The sequence below is a fragment of the Oryx dammah genome, unplaced genomic scaffold, assembly GCF_014754425.2.
Source record: "Oryx dammah isolate SB20612 unplaced genomic scaffold, SCBI_Odam_1.1 HiC_scaffold_29, whole genome shotgun sequence".
Lineage (NCBI taxonomy): Eukaryota > Metazoa > Chordata > Mammalia > Artiodactyla > Bovidae > Oryx > Oryx dammah.
Genome location: NW_024070213.1, coordinates 106,500,697 through 106,518,452, shown reverse-complemented (window position 1 = coordinate 106,518,452; position 17,756 = coordinate 106,500,697). Strand labels below are relative to the sequence as shown.

At 37.3% G+C, this 17,756-nt stretch overlaps 1 protein-coding gene and 1 non-coding gene across 2 annotated transcripts in view; both read right to left on the bottom strand.

The window, feature by feature from the left end:
* Positions 1-17,756, bottom strand: part of LIN7A (lin-7 homolog A, crumbs cell polarity complex component) — a 155,381-nt gene that overhangs the window by 63,227 nt on the left and 74,398 nt on the right. The window lies entirely within an intron of this gene.
* On the bottom strand, positions 465-536 carry TRNAC-ACA. Its single transcript has one exon. It is a non-coding gene; the product is annotated as a tRNA-Cys (tRNA).

Here is a 17,756-nt window from a genome sequence, read left to right as displayed (position 1 = left end):
TTGTAAATCATGTATCTGATAAGAGGATAATATTCAAAATATATGAACTCATACAACTCAACAAAACAATCTAATTAAAAAATGGGCAGAGTATCTGAATAGACATTTTTCCAGAGAAGATATACAGATGGCCAACAGGCACATGAAAAGAAGCTCAACATCACCAACACATCACTAATCATCAGGGAATGCAAATCAAAACCATAATGAGATATCATCTCATACCTGTTAGAATGGCTATTAACAAAAAGAGAAGAAACAGCAAGAGTTAGAGAGGATGTGGAGAAAAGAAAACCCCCATGCATTGTTGATGCAACTGTAAATTACTGTAAAGTGAAAGTGAAGTCACTCAGTCGTGTCCGACTCTGTGACCCCAAGGACTGTAGCCTACCAGGCTCCTCCATCCATGGGATTTTCCAGGCAAGAGTACTGGGGTGGGTTGCCATTGCCTTCTCCAGAGGATCTTCCCAACCCAGGGATCGAACCTGGGTCTCCTGCACTGTAGGCAGACACTTTACCAGCTGAGCCACCAGGGAAGTCCTATTAGTGTAACCACTATGGAAAATATTGTGGAATTTCCTCAAAAAATTAAAAATAGAACTATATTATGATCCAGTAATTGCACTTCTGGGTATTTACCCAAAGAAAATGAAAACACTGACTCAAAAAGATATATGCACACACATATCTATATATGCACATATATGCAATATGTTCATTGCACCATTAGTTAGGAGAGCCAAGGCCTGACATGCTGTGATTCATGGGGTTGCAGAGTCGGATACAACTGAACTGAACTGAAGGTATAGAAACAAACTAAGTAGACATCAATGGATAAACAGGCAACGGAATACTAGTCAGCCAAAGAATAAAATCTTGCAATTTGTAATAAAGTATATGGATCCTGAAGGCGTTATGCTAAGTAAAATAAGGCAGACAGAGAAAGAGAAATACCATATGATCTCACTTATATGTGGCATGTAAAAAAAAAACCAACAAAACAAGCAAACAAATAGAACCAAGCTCATACATACAGAAAACAGATTGGTAGTTGCCAGAGAGGGGGGTTGGGGTGGGCAAAAAGGTACAAACTTCAGTTATAAAATCAGTCATGGGAATACAGTGGACAGCAAGGTCACTACAGTTAACAGTACTGTGTATATATGCGTGCTTAGTCATGTCTGACTCATTGTGACACCATGGAGCTATGTATTGTACATTTGAAAGTTGCTAAGAGAGTAGATCATAAAAGTCCTCCTCAGAAGGAAAAAAAGAAAAAAAATTTGTAACTATTCACAGTTATGGATGCTAACTAGACTTACTGTGGTGATTATTTCACAGTGTAGACAAATACTGAATTGCTATGTTGTACGTTTGAAACTAATACATGTCAATTATATTTCAATAAAAAATAAAAGGAGGAAATTTGAAGCACAAAAGCAAAAAATTAAGAGTCTGAGATAAATACAAATTAAGAATAATTATCCTTAACAGCCCAGTTTGAATTGTGAATTTAAAAACGGGCTATACAAGAAGTAGTGTGTATAGATAACTGCACAGGCTCTGGAGGAAACAAACCCTAAGCCTTGATCAGTTACTTGATTTCTCTGGGCTCAATTTTTAGTTTGAAAAATGTGCTTAAAGCAGCAACTAACTTGTAGTCCTTCTGTTGTGAAGATTCAAAGACATAAGAGCTGTCCATGGGATATAGTAAATGCATAAAAAATTAATTACTATTATTACTATTTAATGTTTCCCAATGTATTTGACCCTGGGAACTTTGAGGAAGAATCTTCTAGGACTAGGAGGCTTTGAACACTTTTAGGAAGAATTGATCAAGGCTGGTTCTCGACTAGGGACAATTTTGCCCCCACCTCCAGGAGACACTGAGCAATGTCTGGAGACATCTTGGGTTGTTACAAATGGGGAGAGTGATGGTGTTGTTGGCCTCTAGTATGTAGAGGCCTGGGATGCTGCTAAACAGCCTACAATGGTCAGGGTAGCCTGCCCCCACTCCAATAATGAATTACCTACCAAAATGTCAACGAAGCTGAGATTAGAAAACCCTGAACTAATAAACAGAGATACCTATTTTCTTTTGATATGTAATAATTAGTGAGCTGGAAAATATAACTTGTATAGCACTGAGTAAAGGGTCTTATAAATGTTTAATAAATAAGTTTTAGAGTCAAATATCAAGTGTAAGCATTTTATATCTATGAGTTCATTTCATTCTCACAACTTGTGGTTCAGGCATTCTGCACACAAGAAAACAGCCGTGGAGATGGCAACATGCCCACAATCACACAGCTAGTCAGTGGTCAGTTTGGTATAGAAATTCATATCTAACTGCCTCCCAAATATTTCCTCTTTTAACCACATCAGGTCTTCTTATATTGAGACAACATCAGACCACTACTATTTTGATAGCATGTGTTGAAACAGATGTGCAGAAGTCACAAGTTCTTATATTCAGAATAAAAGTTTCTGAATTTTTTATGCTTATACCACTAAACAAGTGGTAGCTGTAAATTTACAATACAGTTCTGAAAACAACAAATATATCACTCCAAATGAAAGTGAAACAGCATTTTAATCCTCTTTTCTGGTTATAACATACTAAGTGAAATCGAGTATTATTGTCAGCTTTCATCCTGTAAAATACAATAGATTCTGACTACTTGGCTTTCAAAAGTGAGCTATAAAGGTCATGTTCTAAGTCAAAGCCTGGAGACATTAATTATTTTTTTCATTAGCTGTGTCATCTTATGAACGTTTCTTAGCCTTTTATTTCCTAAGGGGCAAAACCTATCCCTGCCTATTTTACTTTTCAAGGACAATTGTAAAAGTATAAATTTTTGAAGAAAGTTGTTATGGTAAGCTAAAGTACTTTCCAGATACCCTGAGAAAGTTTCTGAAGGGAAAACAGAAAACTGTTGTATGGGCTTTTTCAAGGGACAGTGGATGGGGCTTTTGGTCCTCTGAATCTTTTGGGCCCCCAAACGTTTGGCAAACTTCACCTACACTATTTCTAAGCATATTCTATTGGATATGATACATTTAATTCGTAGTGAAAAGTCAAATGATTTATAAAAACTCTTCCTACAGAGTTTTACTTTACATTTTAATCAATAATTCCCTAACCTTGAGTAAATCCCACAAATTCAACAAGCATTTTGTATATTTAGAACCTATTCTGCTGTGCTGTGCCGTGCTTAGTTGCTCAGTCGTGTCTGACTCTGTGCAACCCCATGGACTGTAGCCCACTAGGCTCCCCTGTCCATGGGATTCTCTGGGCTGGAATATTGGAGTGGGTTGCCATGCCCTCCTCCAGGCGATCTTCCCAACCCAGGGACTGAACCCAAGTCTCCCGCATTGCAGGCAGAGCCACCAGGAAAACCCAGAATCTATTCTAACATACTGAAAATAGATAAATAGAGATTAATTCAATAAAAGCATTAGAAGTGTAGTGAGTTGGTTCAAAAAGATTCATTCATTAATTCATTCAGCTAATATTCACTTATGGGCTATTCTACTCAGTATGTTAGGCATATGGGTCAAAATATGAAAAAAAAAATACTGGCTGCTTCTAAAACTTTGAGCTAATATTAATGTTTACCATAGAGGGGCTATTTTAAAATATTTTAAGTGAAAAGTTTAAATTTTAATTTTTCTTTATATTTAAAAGCAGATAGTTTACTTTTTCTGGACAGAAAAAATGTCTCTGAGAGAATAACAAATGCAAACATAGCAAAAACTTCTCTTGTGTACCAAGTTTACAGTTCCCATTTAGACAGAATTAAAACAAATAGCTAAAATTCAAGTGCAAGAGGATTTTTGCCTCTGAGCTTTCATTTATCATAGACTATGTAGACAGTATCAGTATGAACTTTACATTGAATCATTGTTCTTGATCTTGAAAACTCTGACTGGTACAGAGATATAGGAAAGGGATGACAACTCTATATCATGAGTTTCTTGTTCTTAGTCCCTTTTCTATGTGACTTTAAGGAACATACTATCTATGAATCTTACTTTTCTACTACGTAAAACACTATCTTCAACAGTTAGCCAAAGAAGAAACAGTTATGTGGCTTCATGAACCATGACATCTTATTCTTATACTTTTATTATAATAGCTGCCATATTTTCATTGTTACTATTACATGCATGTCTAAGATTCAGTTAGAAAGATGCCGTTGGAGTTTAGCTGCTTGGCCAGCAAGTATAGAAAAACTTTTGAGTTCAAAACCAGATTCTGATTGTTATCTTCTGCTCTTGCAGACAGTTTTATTGACTTGTGGATTTGGATGTTATTTTAAAGTTGTTACATGAGACATACACAAGGTAGGCTCACCTTATGCAAGCCCTATTTTCAACCCCCTCCTCCCAGCACTGACTAGACGCACGACCCATTTCTGTCCAGTGAGAATTCAACCGGAAGTAGATGAGAGGTTTCTGTGAAACTGTTGCTGTCTTGGTACAAGTAGTGTCCTTTTTTCTCCCTCTGTTTCTTGTCTGAGTGAATATTATCAGCTGTGATAGCAACCTTTAACTGCAAGAGAAAGGCCAACAAAACCTATAGACATCAGCTCTGATCACATGAGACTCCTGAATCTCTGTGATCAGCTGCCTACTCTCAACTTCTTGTAATGAAGAAAAACAGTCTTATTTGTCTAAGCTTCTCAAGTTGGATTTTATGCTATTTTCAGCCAAGAGAATTCCTCATTGCTATATTATTCAAGTAAATGTTATATGTAACTATGCTATATTTGGAGTCTGTTTTCTTCTAGCCTCTTCCAATTCCAAAAGTTGCAAGTTTTGTTAGAAAGCAAAGTAAATTTGTTAATATGAGGGTTTAGAAACTAAGAGTAAAGAATAAAAATATAGTTTAAAATGCAGAAATTAACTAGGAAAATGAAAAGACAGGCTGACTGAGAGGAAATGTTTGCAAAATACATAGCTAAAATTGGCCTCCTATCCAGAATATATAAAGAGCTCTCCAAAGTCAATAACAAGAAAAGAATCCAATTAAAAACTGGGTAAAATAGAGTTTTGGTTAGGATTCCAGACTTTCACTGCTGTAGCCCAGATTCAGTCCTTGGTTGGGGAACTGAGATTCCATAAGCCTCCCAGCAAGTCCAAAAAAAAAAAAAAAAGGGTAAAGTATCTGAACAGGCATGTCATCAAGGAAGATACATGAGTGGCAACTATGAAAACATAGTCAACATCATTAATCACTAGGAAATTCAAATTAAAACCATAGTTAGATCCATGTACACACTTACTAAAATGTTGAGATTTTTAAAAATTCTGACAATAACTAGTATGGCAAGAGTGTTAAATAACTAGAAATCTTGTACATTGCTAGTGGGAATGGGAAATGCCACATCCTCCTGAGAAAACAAAATAATAGTTTTCTATAAATTTAAACCTAATCTTGTAAGATTCATTACCTACATTTAGCTATTTATCCAAGATAAATAAAAATGTAAATTCATATAAAAATAAGATGCAAGCATGCTTTATTCATAATCACCACAAACTGGTGACAACTCAATAGCCTTCAAAGGTAGCATAATCAAATGGAAACACATCCGTACAATGGAATACTGCTGGGCAATAAAAAGGAGCAAGCTATTCATACATGCAACCATGTGGATGAATCTCAACTGCATATTGCTCAGTGAAAGAAGCCAGACTCTCTAATGATTTCATTTATGTGACACTCAGGAAAAGGCAAAGTAATAAATAAGGTCAGAAAACAGATCAAAGGTTGTCAGTAGCTGGGGGTGGGAATAGATTGACTATCAGGCATGAGAAAACTGGGGGGGGGGGGGGGTGTTAGAACTGTTCTAATACCTTGATATAGGTTATGGTTAAGATGACTACATGGGATTATTAAAGCTCTGAAACTCTACACTGAAAAGGGGAAATGATCACTTTATGGCAATTATATGCCTCACTTTTTAAAAGGCAGAAAATATTTAAGAGATGAAAATATTCAGAAACTTAACTGTCCTTTTGGAAACTAAAAATAAAGACTTCGAAACACAAAAACCTACATATATTTAAAGTGAAAGTCGCTCAGTCATGTCCAACTCTTTGCAACCCAATGGACTATACATATACAGTCCATGGAATTGTCCAGGCCAGAATACTGGAGTGGGTAGCCATTCCTTCCTCCAGGTGATCTTCCCACCCCAGGGATCAAATCCAGGTCTCCCACACTGCAAGCGGATTCTTCACTGTCTAAGCCACCAGGGAAGCCCTACATATATTTAAGAAAGTATTTATTATAATAAGATGACATTGGCCCCCATTCCTCAAAATTTATAAATGTGGAAAGCAACGCATTCTTTAATGAATGGTAATATCTCTTTCAAACATAGAATACTCCAGTGCATTATTACAGACAAGCTAACTACTAAAATGTCAATAGAATTATAGTCAAGATTAAATAAACTCCTCCATATCAGTGACTGGAAATGAAAATGACATTAAACCTTAAGAGGGAGAAAAGTAAGAAGACATACGATCAGATTACAGAAAATGAATGAAAAAAGTCTAAATGGGAAAAACAAGGCCCAAATCCTACCATATTATCGTGTTCATTAAAGCTTGTTAAATGCAGGTTTTTATTAAAAAGCAAGCAGGAAAAAAAAAAATGCCATGTGAGTATTGAGACTGATATTTATATCTACAGCTATCTATGATTTTTAAATGGATTTCTTGATTTTTCAGAATTGGAAACTCAGGTAAGAGTTGAATAAAGAAAAATTATTTGATGTGGACTCTCATTTTAAAATATTAAATGCTTTCACAACATTAAAAGTGAAGGTTGAGATCCCTCATGTTCTTATATAATTAAAGGTCACCTAGGTTTTTGGACAACATTCACAATGCTAAGCCAGTCTATTTATCGAAATATAAACTCAGCAGTTTTTATTTTAGTAAATTTTAGGTCAAGGGAGGTATTAATATATAAAACAAATCTGTGTGGCTCTAAATTTAATTGTATTTAATGGAGTCCATGCATGCAGAAATCAACTGCGCTGATGTGAATAAGTATACTGTACTAGATGTGACTAGAATAAAATAGAGATTATGTCATCAAATACATGGTCTACTTATTTTAGGAGGTTTTGTAGAAATAATTTCAGATCAATTGAAAGTGGCCCATCTATTAAGGAGGAGATATTTTTTTAAATATCTAATTTTTGTCTAGAATTTTTTCTTTCATTTGGGAAAAACAGCAGCCATAATTAAATTTTACACATTTAAATCTATAGCTATCCATGCATAGATATAGTCCCCATATGCTTTTCTAACTGTGGTAATGTTCTGTTTAAAATCACAGTGTTAGAATTCCTATAAACCACAAATTTAGGGTATAAAATTTAATGTCTAGAACCAACCACTTTTTCAAAAGAAAAGAAAAAAGCACACAGTGGTTACAAGTCATGTCTACTACAGTAAGATCATCAAGGGTCAAGCCAATCCTGTGAAAAAAATTCTTGAATAATGTCTTTTCCCAGATGGGTCAGTGGATAAAGAATCCGCTTGCAATGTAGGAGACACAGGATTGATCCCTGAGTCAGAAAGATCCCCTGGAGGAGGAAATGGCAATCCACTCCAGTACTCTGCCTGAAAAATCCCATGGACAGAGGAGCCTGGCAGGTTATAGTCCAAAGGGTTGCAAAGAGTTGGACACGACTGAGCAACTAAGCACACACTACATCTCTCTGGGACTATCAACTTTGATGAAAACATGTCACCCTTTTGGACAAGAAAAATATTGACAGGTATAGAGAAGCAAAAGATAATACACCTCTATTAGGTTGAAATGATTTAAAAACAGGGTTCAGTCATTAAAGCAGATGTTTGATGGTATTACTGGTAAAATCAATATGTCAACTGACATTCCTGCCAGAAATCATGGCATTACTTATAACCAAAACCAAAAGTAATAAATGCTGAATTTGAAGATTGAAAACAAATGTGACATGTGGGGGAACTAAATGTTTCTGGCCCTTCCCTTTCATGTGTTAGCTTCTGTACAACTGTCTACTTACTGCCTCAATATCCCCAGGAAAAGACCTGTCTGCTCGTGTGACTGGTCAGCATCCAGGAACTACTATTAGGTTACGGTTACTGCTAGGGTCTCTAAAAAGTCGGGAGCCAGGAGACCCATCTTCTGCTCTTTTTGCACCCATGTCATGGGAACTCAGGTAGGGGCTGCCGGCTTGGAGGAGATGGACGTGTTCCTCTCATTTTCTATTCTACCTTCTTAAGCCAAACATGACATCTCAGATTCAGACTGGCGGAAATGGGGAATTCATTTGGATATCTAGCCGCAGACTTCATTCTCCAATCTACCTTTTACCGGAAAGAGACACCCTAGAGAGGAGGATCTGGGTGCTTTCCATGCTAATAACAAAGTGGTCATTTGTTTTCTATTTGAGTCTTTCACCTTGGTGGGCACCCCCTTAAGAAGATGTTTGGAATGCAGGAGAGGATTTGAGCACTCCTGGACCACTGGCTATGATACCATTTTGTGGTGGTGGTTTAGTCACTAAGTCATGTCCAACTGTTGCGACACCGTGGACTGTAGCCTGCCAGGCTCCTCTGTCCATGGGATTCTCTAGGCAAGAGTACTGGAGTGGGTTGCCATTTCCTTCTCTAGGATGATATCATCTTAATAGCACTGAAATCTCAAGTCTACCTCTTATGGTTCTCATTTCAAAACTCAACTTCGTAACTCAAGACTTTCTGCTGCAATGTGATACAAGCCATTTGCGAGTTGCTTTAAAGGACACCAGGAGACTACAACAGCAGAAAAGCCAAATTAAAATGGTCCATAATTTGTGACCTAACTTGTGCATTACAGTGAATTTATGAAAACGGTATTACCAGGCTTAAGGAAAATACAGTCTCAAATTGCAAGTGATCATCAATGCTTAGATATAGATGAAGGTAAAATTGATGGCTTTAAATACCTATCCATCCTCCTAGGCAAGTTTTAAAGAGATGGGAACTTTTTCTAAAATGTTTTTCATGGGCTAATTCTAATGAGAAGTGCACATTAAGAAAGTTCTCCAGCACTCTACTTCCCAAAACGATGTGGCAAGGATGAGAGGACCCTCAAGGAGGGTCATGTGGGATCACTTCCCAAAGAGTATGCCCTCTCATCCCTGATGGTAATTGGATGGCATATCGTATTCTTTTCTTGTCTTAGTTCTGAAGGAACTCAGTAGGGAGGCATAGAACTATTGGTTTAAGTTACATATCACAGTCTTCAGAATCTCCATCATTTTTAAAATTACCAGAAGTTAGTTATATAATTTGTTGTAAGTGAATTAAAATTATTCTGGATATACTTAAATTCTCCAAAAGGAACAAAAGATACTTTGTTCAGTTTTATAGTTTCACAACTAATTATAATAATTCTGTTATAAAAAGCAGAAGCATTAGTTGTGAAACTATAAAAGTGAAGGATGATTATAATTTTAAAAACTATGCCGTTAACTATTAACATCTCTATTTTTATTATTGGTTTATATTTCCTCGTGGTTTCTTAACACACAGAACTTTCATAAGGTTGAACAAATTAAATATTTTGTATGAATTATTTAATAACTTTAAGGAAAAAATGAGATCACAATGGAGAATTTCCACAGGGTCCACATGACAGGTGGCCAAGCCACCAGGGAGAAATAGCCTTCCTTACCGTTGTCTAAAAAAGAAATCCCTTAAGGCAGCTGTTCCCATCCTGTCCTTGTTACACAGCCAGAGTCCCCTGTGACAGGAAACGCCTGAACAAAATTTTGGGAAGATGTCATTTCCAATTAGTATAGCACCATTCAAAGGCACTGGGTAATCTCTATATGCTTATTTTGGGTAAAATTCAAACAAAGTTTGGGGCTTAAAATCTTTTTGGTTGAATTAAGACAATGTGAAATCTCACGAAGGATCCCCAAATTCTAGGATATTGGCTGAGCAGAGCTGAAATTTACCAGTGTACTTACAAGTCTGCAAGATGTGTGAAATCAATTGCTACTTTTTAAACTATGCATTTATCAGGAAAATGAACTGTACATTTTGGATCACTTAGGTATATACTGTGACTGCCATATGAGTCATTTCAGCTAATCAAACGAACAGTAAAGAAAAAACTTAACCCAGGAAAAGCCAGCCTGATTATCCAGTTGGTTGGAATAAAATTATTATAGCTCATCATAAAGTTGCCAGAGGTAAAAGGGAAAATACAGGATGCCTCATTAGACTGGATTTTCAGATAAACAATGAATAAATTTTTAGTTAGAGTATGTTCTGTGCAATATTTAAGTTGTTATAAACGGATTATGGTTGAAAATGAGACTATTATTTTCTGGCAAGCATGAGATGCTGGATATACTTCAGAGCAGGATGATAAATACAATTAAGGAATAAACCAAATAGAACTGGGTGCTGGAAGCCTCCGGGTGAGAAAAGATGGAAAAGGGTATAGTTTGGTGGCATGGGCAGGGAAGCAGGATAATGAGTTTAAATCATTTGAGTCATCTCCAAGAGATGCTCAGGAGACAGTTACATGTAGGTCTGAAGACCAGAGGAAGAATACGGGCTGTAAGATTTAATTTGTGAGTTATCTATTTAGTTAGTTGGTAAGTGAAGTCCTTAGTGTATACGTTATCCTCTGGGAGAAACTTAGAGTCAGAAGATGTGAGGGTCTTGAGGGATCCAACTTCTATTTATGTAATTTATAAACTAAGCCTTAGTCTTATATTTAACCTATAGAGTCAAGGCTTCTTTTTGACTTTAAATAACTCATATATTTACCTTTTTCAAAATATATTCAGGAAAGAGGGAATAACAAGAGATAAATTTTTTAAAAGTGATTTGACAGTAAAAGTAATCAATATACACTACAGAAAATTTGTACAATACAATTGTACAAGAAACTAAAATTATTCATAATTCCGTGTCAGGGTATAACCACTTTTAACATTCTGGGGGATTTATTTCTAGTCTATTTATTGATTTTAAGAAATCAGTATCAAGTCAGTCATTGCATATCTTTTATAATCTGATTTTTCACTTAAAATACTGGAAACATTTTCCCCATGTATTAAATATTCTTCTATATTATTTTAAGGTGCCATCATGTTTAATCTTATATATGTGCCACATGTATTTATGAAAGTGACTGAAAAACGAAAGATGGCCTATGTGTAGATCTTATCATCTGTTCATGTGAGAGATCTGTTCACTCATCAATTACCCTTTACCATAGTTTATATACTTTGTACTCGGTTATTCCTACCTCTGTCTTGTGTTCTGACAGACTAAAGAAAATACAGGTCCATTTACTAGTGGTAACTAGAAGTCTGATTAAAAAATGAAATAATGGGATAGGATTGATAAAAAAGAGAAACAGTATACATAATTATTTTCTGATCTACTTTAGCATATTTATTGCCAAATTTATATTAACTCCTGAGCATAAAAGTATACACTGTATAATTTAACTCAGTATTTCACCAATTAGATCAGAGCTAGATCATTAAAACGCAAAACCAAATTCTATCTATAAGCAGTACTCATCAGAATCCTAATGGCACAGACATGCTAAATAGTTGGTTCTGATAGTCATAAGAAAATGTGAATTAGGAAAAATCCTACTGAAGACAGACATAGATTTTTAAACTACAGAATTTTATGCCTAAGCCATCCACCCCCAATTATTAGAATCAGCTTGTGTGACTTATTTTATAAACTACTAATTATTTTTGTTTTGCCTTTTTTCTATTTTGACTACTTGAAAGTTAAATGAAGTTAAAACTGTGTTATGGACAGGTCAATAAGCAGAGAAGATATTAACGAATTATAGTTCTAGTAATTCCCTATCTGATTTTCTGCCAAATTATGTGTACATAGGAACAAAGTTCTTATATACTTACATAGGAAGCAATGCTCGCGATCTGGTCTGGATTTTAAGACCAAATGATTTCATCATCACTTAAACTTTCCAAAGGTTCTACAGATTCTCCTACTATTTAGAAAGTGTTTTTAAAACATGTGCTAACTCACTACTTAAAGGCTTTTTAGACAGTAGTTGTGTAGCCTTCAAAGTAGATCTTTAAAACAGAGAAGCAGAAGATTTAGTCCTTTTCCAAATAAGTTATCAGGCAGAAGCTATAACTGTCTCGGTTATGACCAAACCCTTCAGCATGCACTAACCCTACAGTAAGGCACATTTTGGTAATCTCTGTGGACCCTACAAAAATAGCTTAATCATGTTTCACCAATGTCCAGATATCTGGAGAATTATGAATTATGATTCTTTATATTACACAACTGCTTTCCTAGGCTTGATCTCTCTTCTTGGATTGATTATATTGAAAATGAGCACCACCACTGATTCCTTTAGTTGCAATATTTCTAGTCTATAAAGTCTCTGCAAACACTGAATTAGCAAACACTGAACCACTCATTTCTGTTCAGTTGCTCAGTCGTGTCCAACTCTTTGTGAACCCATGGACTGCAGCACGCCAGGCCTCCCTGTCCATTACCAACTTCCAGAGCTTGTTCAAACTTATGTCCTTCGAGTCTGTGATGCCATCCAACCATCTCATCCTCTGTCATCCCCTTCTCCTCCTGCCATCAATCTTTTTTAGCATCAGGGTCTTTTCCAATAAGTCGTATCAGGTGGCCAGAGTATTGGGAGCTTCAGCTTCAGCATCACTCCTTCCAACGAACACTCAGGACTAACTTCCTTTAGGATGGACTGGTTGGATCTCCTGGCAGTCCAAGGGACTCCAAGAGTCTTCTCCAACACCACAGTTCTAAAACATCAATTCTTTGGTGCTCAGCTTTCTTTATAGTCCAACTCTCACATCCGTACATGACGATTGAAAACCACAGCTTTGACTAGATGGACCTTTGTTGGCAAAGTAATGTCTCTGCTTTTCAATATGCAGTCTAGGTTGGTCATAGCTCCTTTCCTCCAAGGAGCAAGTGTCTTTTAATTTCATGGCTGAACCACTGCTCTACCACTGGTCCTATGGAAAATTCAGAATTAGGATCCTACAAGCCTCTGGTTACATTTCCATCAAGCAATTATTAGTCTTTTCATGTGAGTTTTTGTTTAAAGACACCTTATTCAATACATACTGTTGATCATTAATATTGAACGCAAGGCTAACAGCACTATAACTCATGCCTAAACAAAGTTAATCTAGCAAGAACATTCTCTGTGAAAGCTACCTCATAGCTTTTGTCCTTAAGAACACTGGATAACACCTACCCATAGCTGCACATGAACTTCACCGAGCTGCTACTAATGGCAGATTTCATTTAACTTGAGTTATCCAGACTGCTCAGGTCCCTTCCCGTTCTACTCTGATGAGTTCTTTATGTAATATGTCCTAATGGCCATGATTGCACTGTCAACAACAAAGGAGAAAGAAGGCTCAGAATAACCCCCTGGCAGTAAATAAGTCTTGAAAGTGAGAATATTTTGATGCAGCCCATCTGATGTCCATTTTGACATAGTCTTCTAATATAGACAAGTAAATATAAAACACTATTTTTTTAATGACCAAACAATGGGCATAATGCACATCTCTGGTCCTCATCCATCCTGTACCCCATCTAGGGGTCTGGTCAGGCTTATGGTGATGCTCAGGAATAAAGCTATAATGACTTTCAGGCATGCACAATGCTTACAAACAGGGTAAGTGCTAATACCGCTTCAAGATCCTGATTTCAATTCTTTTGGATAAATACGCATAAGATGGGCTGCTGGGTCATATGGTAGTTCTATTTCTAATTTTTTGAGGAAGCTCCATATTGTTTTTCATAGCAGGTGCACCATTTTGCATTCTCACTGACACACTAACAGTGTATACGAATTCCAACTTCTCATTAAAAAGCCCAGACCCGAAAATGAACTGAACTTCACTTAACTTTTGGGAGAACACTTCAAAATGCTCCTCTGAGGATAGGGCAACAGCAAACATTCACTTAAATACCAAAATATATCTAGAGTTTAGCTTGGAAAAATCTCAGCTGCATTTTTGCAAAATTTCAGATTTTTAAAAAATAAAAAAGATTTGTTAAATTATACATCAATTATACTTTAATTTTAAAAAATTTATTTAAGATTATTTACATAGATCTTTCATTATTTCCATTTCTGTAAATCTCTAAAGACAAAGTTACACTCTTAAGTTTAAGGATATAACACTAAGAGCAACTATATTTATTTCTTTATTGAAACCAAATGAGCTTACCTATACATAAGGCTCAAGATGTCATGGCAAATCAATTTCAAGAGTCAATTCCCAAAGATTAATGCCATACTCTAATTACAACCTTTAGTTCAGTTCAGTTCAGTCACTCAGTCCTGTCTGCCTCTTTGTGACCCCATGAATCATAGCACGCCAGGCCTCCTGTCCATCACCATCTCTTGGGGTTTACCCAAACTCATGTCCATCAAGTTGGTGATGCCATGCAGCCATCTCATCCTCAATCATCCCCTTCTCCTCCTGCCCCCAATCCCTCCCAGCATCAGAGTCTTTTCCAATGAGTCAACTCTTCGCATGAGGTGGCCAAAGGACTGGAGTTTCAGCTTCAGCATCAGTCCTTTCAAAGAACACCCAGGACTGATCTCCTTTAGGATGGACTGGTTGGATCTCCTTGCAGTCCAAGGGACTCTCAAGAGTCTTCTGCAACACCACAGTTCAAAAGCATCAATTCTTCAGCGCTCAGCTTTCTTCACAATCCAACTCTCACATCCACACACGACCACTGGAAAAACCATAGCCCTGACTAGAGGGACCTTTGATGGCAAAGTAATGTCTCTGCTTTTGAATATGCTATCTAGGTTGGTCATAACTTTCCTTCCAAGGAGTAAGCATCTTTTAATTGCATGGCTGCAATCACCATCGGCAGTGATTTTGGACCCCCCAAAATAAAGTCTGCCACTGTTTCCACTGTTTCCCCATCTACTTCCCATGGAGTGATGGGACCAGATGCCATGATTTTAATTTTATGAATGTTGAGCTTTATGCCAACTTTTTCACTCTTCTCTTTCACTTTCATCAAGAGGCTTTTTCGTTCCTCTTCACTTTCTGCCATAAGGGTGGTATCATCTGCATATCTGAGGTGACTGATATTTCTCCCAGCAATCTTGATTCCAGCTTGTGCTTTTTCCAGTCCAGCGTTTCTCATGATGTACTCTGCATAGAAGTTAAATAAGCAGGGTGACAATATACAGCCTTGACATATTCCTTTTCCTATTTGGAACCAGTCTGTTGTTCCATGTCCAGTTCTAACTGTTGCTTCCTGACCTGCAAATAGGTTTCTCCAGAGGCAGGTCAGGTGGTCTGGTATTCCCATCTCTTTCAGAATTTTCCACAGTTTTTTGTGATCCACACAGTTAAAAGCTTTGACGTAGTCAATAAAGCAGAAATGGATGTTTTTCTGGAACTCTCTTGCTTTTCTGATGACCCAGTAGATGTTGGTAATTTGATCTCTGGTTCCTCTGCCTTTTGTAAAACCAGCTTGAACATCTGGAAGTTCAAGTTTCACGTATTGCTGAAGCCTGGCTTGGAGAATTTCAAGCATTACTTTACTGGCGTGTGCTGCTGCTGTTGCTATGTCACTTCAGTCATGTCTGACTCTGTGCGACCCCATAGATGGCAACCTACCAGGTTCCTCTGTCCCTGAGATTCTCCAGGCAAGAATACTGGAGTGGGTGGCTATTACCTTCTCCTACTAGTGTGTGAGATGAGTGCAACTGTGTGGTGGTTTGAGCATTCTTTGGCATTGCCTTTCTTTGGGATTGGAATGAAAACTGACCTTTTCTAGTTCTGTGGCCACTGCTGAGTTTTCCAAATTTGCTGGCATATTGAGTGCAGCACTTTCACAGCATCATCTTTCAGGATTTCAAAGAGCTCAACTGGAATTCCATCACCTCCACTAGCTTTGTTCGTAGTGATGCTGTCTAAAGCCCACTTGACTTCACATTCCAGGATGTCTGGCTCTAGGTGAGTGATCACACCATCGTGATTATCTGGGTCATGAAGATTCTTTTCTGTACCATTCTTCTATGTATTCTTGCCACCTCTTCTTAATATCTTCTGCTTCTGTTAGGTCCAGACCATTCCTCTCCTTTATCGAGCCCATCTTTGCATGAAAAGTTCCCTTGGTATCTCTAATTTTCTTAAAGAGATCTCTAGTCTTTCCCATTCTGTTGTTTTCCTCTATTTCTTTGCACTGATCGCTGAGGAAGGCTTTCTTATCTCTTCTTGCTGTTCTTTGGAACTCTGCATTCAGATGCTTATCTCTTTCCGTTTCTCCTTTGCTTTTCACCTCTCTTCTTTTCACAGCTATTCGTAAGGCCTCCTCAGACAGCCATTTGGCTTTTTTGCATTTCTTTTCCATGGGGATGGTCTTGATCCCTGTCTCCCATACAATGTTGCCAACCTCATTCCATAGTTCATCAGGCACTCTATCTATCAGATCTAGGCCCTTAAATCTATTTCTCACTTCTACTGTATAATCATAAGGGATTTGATTGTGGTCCTACCTGAATGGGTCTAGTGGTTTTCCCTACTTTCTTCAATTTCAGTCTGAATTTGGCAATAAGGTGTTCATGATCTGAGCCACAGTCAGCTCCCAATCTTGTTTTGCTGACTGTATAGAGCTTCTCCATCTTTGGCTGCAAAGAATATAGTCAATCTGATTTCATTGTTGACCATCTGGTGATGTCCATGTGTACAGTCTTCTCTAGTGTTGTTGGAAGAGGGTGTTTGCTATAACCAGTGTGTTCTCTTGGTAAAACTCTATTAGCCTTTGCCCTGCTTCATTCCGTACTCCAAGGGCAAATTTGCCTATTACTCCAGGTGTTTCCTGACTTCCTACTTTTGCATTCCAGTCCCCTATAATGAAAAGGACATCTTTTTTGGGTGTTAGTTCTAAAAGGTCTTGTAGGTCTTCATAGAACCATTCAACTTCAGCTTCTTCAGTGTTACTGGCTGGGGCATAGACTTGGATTACTGTGCTACTGAATGGTTTGCCTTGGAAATGAACAGAAATCACTCTATCATTTTTGAGATTGCATCCAAGTACTGCATTTTGGACTCTTCTGTTGACCATGATGGCTACTCCATTTCTTCTAAGGGATTCCTGCCGACAGTAGTAGATATAATGGTCATCTGAGTTAAATTCACCCATTCCAGTCCATTTTAGTTTGCTGATTCCTAGAATGTCGACGTTCACCCTTGCCATCTCCTGTGTGACCACTTCCAATTTGCCTTGATTCATGGACCTGACATTCCAGGTTCCTATGCAATATTGCTCTTATAGCATTGGACCTTGCTTCTATCACCAGTCACATCCACATTATAACCTTACAGCTCTATAAATATTCCCACTCCAGTTGGAAACTACATAACATTTTGGAGAAACTGGTTCCATATCAAGACCAGAAAGAGAAGTTTCAGAAAATGACTTTATGGCTACAACAGAATACAGCAAAAATGATGTGGAGAAAGTAATGGACTGTTTACATTTGCCTTCTTAGGATAAAGGCATTTGAATTTTTCTGTTTTGAAACAATGGTATGTTTTTCTTTGCCAGGAAGTAGGCATGCATTTTCATCAGGGATATTGTTGGAAGATTCCCACAAAGACAAACATCTGCATCATTACCACTACTGTCAGAAAAATTCTACGGCATGCAAAGCAGTG